Below are 6,000 nucleotides of genomic sequence, written 5' to 3'. Positions count from 1 at the left end.
GGTCCAGGAGCTTCTGGACTCTCGTGTGGTGCGTGGTCGGCTCCAGTATCTGGTCAGGTGGAAGGGTTATGGCTCTGAAGAGAATTCTTGGGTGTCAGTAGATGACATCAAGGCTGACCGCCTTCGGAGGCAATTTCATGCCAGGTTTCCTGAAAAACCTGGGGGTCCAGTGGCCCCCCCTAGAGAGGGGGGTAATGTAATAAAAAAGAACTTACCAGCGCGGCGGGGACGCCCGCCGCGCTGCCATCGGCGGGGACGCCCGCCGCGCCGGTTTCTCTCTAAGCCGGCTCCTTCTTAGTGTGCGAGCGCGCGCACTTCCGCATTGTTAAAGGCGCAGGCGCGCTGACGGATGACGTCATGACGCATGCGCATGACGTCAGCGCGCAATGGCGCCAAATTTGAATTATTTAAAGGGCTTTTCGTTTGTTACTCATTGCCCGTGATAGGTTTACTCCTGGTGCCTGAATTTGTGCTGTAAGCTTCTGTTTGTTCCTGTTTTGACCCTGCCTGGCTTTGACGATTCCGATTATTCCGTATCCTGATCCGTGCCTGTTTCCGACTACTGTTACTGCCTCATCCGTCTGATTGTTTACCCGGTTTGACCCTTTGCCTGCCTGACGATCCTAGTTATCCGCCCGCCTCGACCCTGCAAGTTTGACCACGTATTTTGCCTATCCTTTTCTGTACCGTGACCATCGGCCTTAAGACTTTTATACTGTCGTGCCCCATTGCTAGCCAGAACTCCTGCTCTGCACCTCTCGTATAAGTCCAGGTGGCATCCGAGTAGCTGAGGGCTCCTCCCGAAGCCAAAGGCGGTCACGCTACTGGCGAAGCACGAGCCGAGACCAGGGTGCTCGGCACTTGTTCTGGTATTGGGTGCCGACCGTGACAGTAGGGCACAGAATAGGAAGGCTGCCTGTCTGTGTTTGGAACTCTCAGAGGGGCTTGGGGTGCTGCTTGCCACTGCAAGGAGCAGAGGGAGCCCTTGACAAAGCAACTGAATGACTGCAGAACTAAGTGGAAAGCCAGGAGGTTGAGAAATCCCCCCAGATAAGCATTGTGAGCAAAGGGGTGACCCCAAACATTGGTATTTTCTTACTAGTAGTCGACAAGGGACCCAGTTTAGTGAGGGAACTTGTTAAATGTGTGAAGGTAGCACCCAAAGGGCAAGATTTTTTTTATGATTTATGTTCTGTATGCTGAAATAGGCAACCCTAAGTTAAATAAACTGCCTTAATGTAAAGAAAGTGTCTGTTGTGGATCTGAATTTATTCTTTAGATCAAGAAAGATTGTCTGTCATGTTTGAATATGAAATCTGCCAATGCAACATGTTGGCAAGTGAGTGGTTTTTGGCAGATGAAAAAATGAAGAGGTGCAGTTCCTCTTCTCTTTTGCAGTTCAATCTGTTTGCCAGAAAAAAAATAAATTGTAGAAGATGGTAACACAGATGTATAGATACTTGCATGGTACTCATTGATTCAGCTGGTGGGCCAAGGATTACCCTATGGTGAAGTGTATGGCCAAGATATGCAAGATATGTTATCTCTACATGAACACATCAAAGAAAGCAATGAGAAAGGTATGATTTAAAACACAAAAGCTGTATTAATTGCAGGTGTAACATCCCCAAAGACATTCTTAATTAAAGGAACTCCTCTGAATATCTTTGGTCATAATCTAAACTCCACCAAAACAGGTGCACAATGCATTAAAATATACATGTGCGGGAACCATAATTCAGAGACCCTTTATTCAGAAAGCCCTCAAACATGACAATGCCATTACCTATAGTGTCAGTGGACTGGTGTGTGTGTGTGTGTGTGTGTGTATGTTTATTTTTTAATTCTGAAGCACAGCATCTTATGGCTGTGTAATTCCCCAAATTCACCTACAAATTTTTGAATTTGTAGGTAAATGTGGGTGACAGCTGGTGTGGTCTAACAAGGCCATTCAAGGGCCTTCACCTATGCACTTTGGAGACCAGAACTTTCTGCTGCTGAACTGACAGGTATCCTGCACATTTTGGAGTTAAGACCAGATTAAACAAAGATTATAATATTACTTTTGGTCAATTTAATCCAGTTTTCTCTCAAATCATCATTTATCACCACTAAACTGCAAAAAAGCTGCCTGTTGTATGCAAAAAAAAAAAAAACATTGGCCCCCTTAAGGATATTTCCCATTATATTGTAATAAATTAAGCCATTTTTTGTTCCTAAATTGTGAAAAATCTGACCCTAGTCTTCATATAAAACACTAGGATAATCAGATGCCACCATGGGAAAAAAGGGTCTAAAAACGCAACTTCTGGTTAATTCACCCCATTGTCTTCTCCTTAACTAGGTGTCCCGCACGGTATCCCAAAGCCCAGAATGAACACCAAGATTCTGGTCTATGCTCACTCTTCTGCCCATAACAGCCACCTTTCACTTCGGGAGGAGCCCTCCGCTACTCAGGTGCCACCAGGACTTACTGTGAGAGAACCAGGGCAATTGTTCTGGGCAGGCAAGGGAACTAAAGCGTATTTGGAGTACAGGAAGAGGAGATAAAGTTTCAAACAGGCAAAGGACAAAACTGTAGTAGCAGTGAGGTACAGAATCAGAATCCAGGAAACTCAGTCAAAGATCAGGCAAAGGGGTCAGTACAGGCAGCAACCATCAAGGTCTATGTCAGGCAGGAGTCAAAACACATAAATCAAGCAAAGAAACACACCCAGGAACTTAGAGAAACAGAACCTACTTTGGGCGATTCAAAATAGCACACGGTGCCTTTAAATATTTGAAATTCGCGCCAAGCGCAATGATATCATGCGTTGTGACTGATTAAAATACACTCCTCAAAGAGGAGCGTCGCGCACAGGGGCCCAAGGTACCTTCACACTAGGCTTATTTTGTCTACAAAAAAATAAAACTAAAGATGGCTTGATTTCACCCAGCCCTAGTTTGCACAAACTGATGGCAGTAGGTATTGTTGGGACAAGTTAAAACTCTGAGCAAAGACAAATAAATAATTGAACTGTACTTCTGCTTAAAGGGGAACTTTACCCAAACACAACTTGAGCTTTTTGAAAAGAAATAATTTTAAGCAACTTTGCAATATACATCACTTAAAACTATGTAGCATTTGTATGATTTTTAATGCAATATATGGTTTGGAACAGTTCCCTAAGCCTGGCCCCTGTTCTCCCGCTGATCTGGCTGATTACTTTGAGGTAAAAAAAAAAATGTAACAGTAGTAATCAGTTCTCAGCCTGCATCCTCCAAATTCCACAATCCCCTGCATATGTGATGTCAGTAAGGAACAGAACATCACAGTGCAATGCATTGTGGGTTATGTAGTTCCTGCATGGTGTCTGTAAACTGTGGAGAAGTTGTTACAATTTGTAACATGTATGTATGTATGTATATCTTTATTTATAAAGCGCTACTTATGTACGCAGCGCTGTACAGTAGAATACATTAATACAAAGTATAACAATAAATACAAATAAATAAAAGATATAGTTGCAATAAGTTAAGAGTCAAAGACACAAGAGGATGGAGGTCCCTGCCCCATAGAGCTTACAATCTATATGGGAGGGTAACGAACAGACACAAATAGGCAAATATAAGTGCTGTAGGTCACAGTGGGTGACACTACAATATAAGTGCCAGTTCTCAGATTAGGTGCTGGGTGCTGTAACATCAATGCTTTAGCCTCTCCTCCCCAGGTAGGATTTCAAATGATGCAGTTTTGCAGCTGGATTTCAGTATATAAAATTGGTATTCATGCAACTTTTAAATGAACAAATTACAGTAACAGGTATAGCTGAAAATAACTTATTTCTGGCAGCACAGACTCTAGAGGTAGCTCTTGGACTACTGCCTCCACCCACCAGGAGAAAAACAAGGTGGCACAAATATGGCTTCTAGTTCGCACAAAAACTACGAATTGCATGGTATTTGTCAGGCATTAGGAGCAAAGGCTCTAAGAGCAGCAAGTCTGGCTGGCAGCCACCAGCAAAAAAAAACCCATAAGTATGTGCTGCTAGCAAAGTATAGAAGAATTCAGAGCTGACACCTGCTGCTAGCCGTACCCGGCGGCTTAGCCTTACGTCACATACTGACGTTCCCCCCCCCTAATTGCCACTCCCCCAAAAGCCTCTGCGTGTAGCGTCACCGCGCATATATACGTGTGGGTTCTGTGACGTCACATTCTCGCGAGATGAGAACTATGACGTCTGGATTAGCTGTCCGGCAGGAGTCAAGGAGCTAGACGTTAACGGCGCTGCGGGACTTTTAAACAGCGATCCGGGACTGCGGACAGTGTTAAGAGAAGCGGGACTGTCCCGGGAAAGGCGGGGCTATTGGGCGGTACGTTTTAGTGTACATATCAAGGGACAGCCCTTCAGTTGTTGTTGAACTGCAGTTCCTAGGGATGCTGGGAATTGTAGTTGTTTTGCTGCTAGGAGGGGGTAATGGGTGTTGCATTCCAACAACAGCTTTATGTAAGTGCCCGCTCCAGTCTTACACAATTACCCAGCGGCACTTTGTGTTCTCTATCCCCAGCCCAGCATGGCAAGTGACACCTGGGAATTTTCCAGGGCTCCGGCTTTTACACAACTGACGTCCAGGCTTGACGCTTGCACTGCTGAACTACAAATAACTTCTGCTGGAGAATGCTGGGGCTTGTTGTCCAACATTAGCTGGCCTGGCACAGTTTCTCCCCAGTCCCACGCTGTTATTCGTTAGAATGTTTAGGGGCGGGTGGAACTCTCGTTCTATTGTATAGGAGCTATAGGGGAAAGTCAGTGACATGTGTCTGTTGGTCTTTGTTTATATTTTCTAATTGTAAATGATAGGGCGGGCCTTTGTTATTGTTGTTTTTCAGTGTGTCATTTGGTAGAGGCTAAACTCTCATTAGTTCCCTTTCTGTGCAATGAGGAAGCACTAAGTGCAGTGTGTCATGCAAGGCTGGCCCATACCTAATGCTGCCTTGGAAACCATTCATAAATTGTCTATGAAGATTTTCATCCAGGTCATGGTATATCTAGTATAAATAAATGTAAAGCAACTGGACTTGTTAAAGGAACAGTAACACTAAAAAATGAAAGAGCTTTAAAGTAATAACAATATAATGCACTGTTGCCCTGCACTGGTAAAACTGGTGTGTTTGCTACAGTAACACTACTATAATTAAATAATAAGCTGCTGTGTAGCCATGGGGCAGCCATTCAAGCTGGAAAAAAGCAGAAAAAGGCACAGGTTACATAGCCGATAACAGATAAATTCTGTAGAATACAATAGTGTTTTATCTGTTATCTGCTTTGTGCCTGTGCCTTTTCTCCTTTGAATGGCTGCCTCCATGGCTACATAGCAGCTTATTTATATAAATTATAGTAGACTTTCTGAAGTGAACACACAACTTTTACCAGTGCAGGGCAGCAACACATTATATTTTAGTTACTTGTATACACTTTCATTTTTTGGTGTTACTGTTTTTTTAAGAAATCATTGAAGACGTTTCACTACTCATCCGAGCAGCTTCTTCAGTTCAACTGACTGGTATGGGAAGTCCTCAGCATATATACTCTTCCACTAATCCAATCACAATGGCACTTTGCACTTTCTGAAGAGTTACATAGTGCCATTGTGATTGGATTAGTGGAAGAGTATATATGCTGAGGACTTCCCATACCAGTCAGTTGAACTGAAGAAGCTGCTCGGATGAGTAGTGAAACGTCTTCAATGATTTCTTAACAAGTCCAGTTGCTTTAGCTTTATTTATACTAGACATTCAAAAACATCCTTATTATCCATACCACATGCCTTCTCATGGAATAAAGGGGTTTCACCGCATGTACCAATTGTGTATACAATTTTGCAATTTGGGTTTACCCTTTGCATTGGTCTGTCAGGTGCTTTATGCTGATATTTCTGCTAAATAATGTGAATATTTTCATTAGCAAATGTATACAGAGACTATGATATTATTGAAAGTCAGTATCCGTACAGGTAAGG

At 43.3% G+C, this 6,000-nt stretch overlaps 1 protein-coding gene across 1 annotated transcript in view; it reads left to right on the top strand.

Moving 5' to 3' along the window:
• The first annotated feature begins 4,182 nt into the window (after positions 1-4,182).
• Positions 4,183-6,000, top strand: part of pdpk1 (3-phosphoinositide dependent protein kinase 1) — a 37,133-nt gene continuing 35,315 nt past the window's right edge. The window contains exon 1 of the mRNA XM_002938414.5: positions 4,183-4,353. The gene's annotated coding sequence lies outside the window, so the exon portion shown is untranslated. The remainder of the gene's footprint in view (positions 4,354-6,000) is intronic.

Source organism: Xenopus tropicalis, chromosome 9, assembly GCF_000004195.4.
Source record: "Xenopus tropicalis strain Nigerian chromosome 9, UCB_Xtro_10.0, whole genome shotgun sequence".
NCBI classification, from domain to species: Eukaryota; Metazoa; Chordata; class Amphibia; order Anura; family Pipidae; genus Xenopus; species Xenopus tropicalis.
This window is presented reverse-complemented; position numbering and strand designations above follow the sequence as displayed.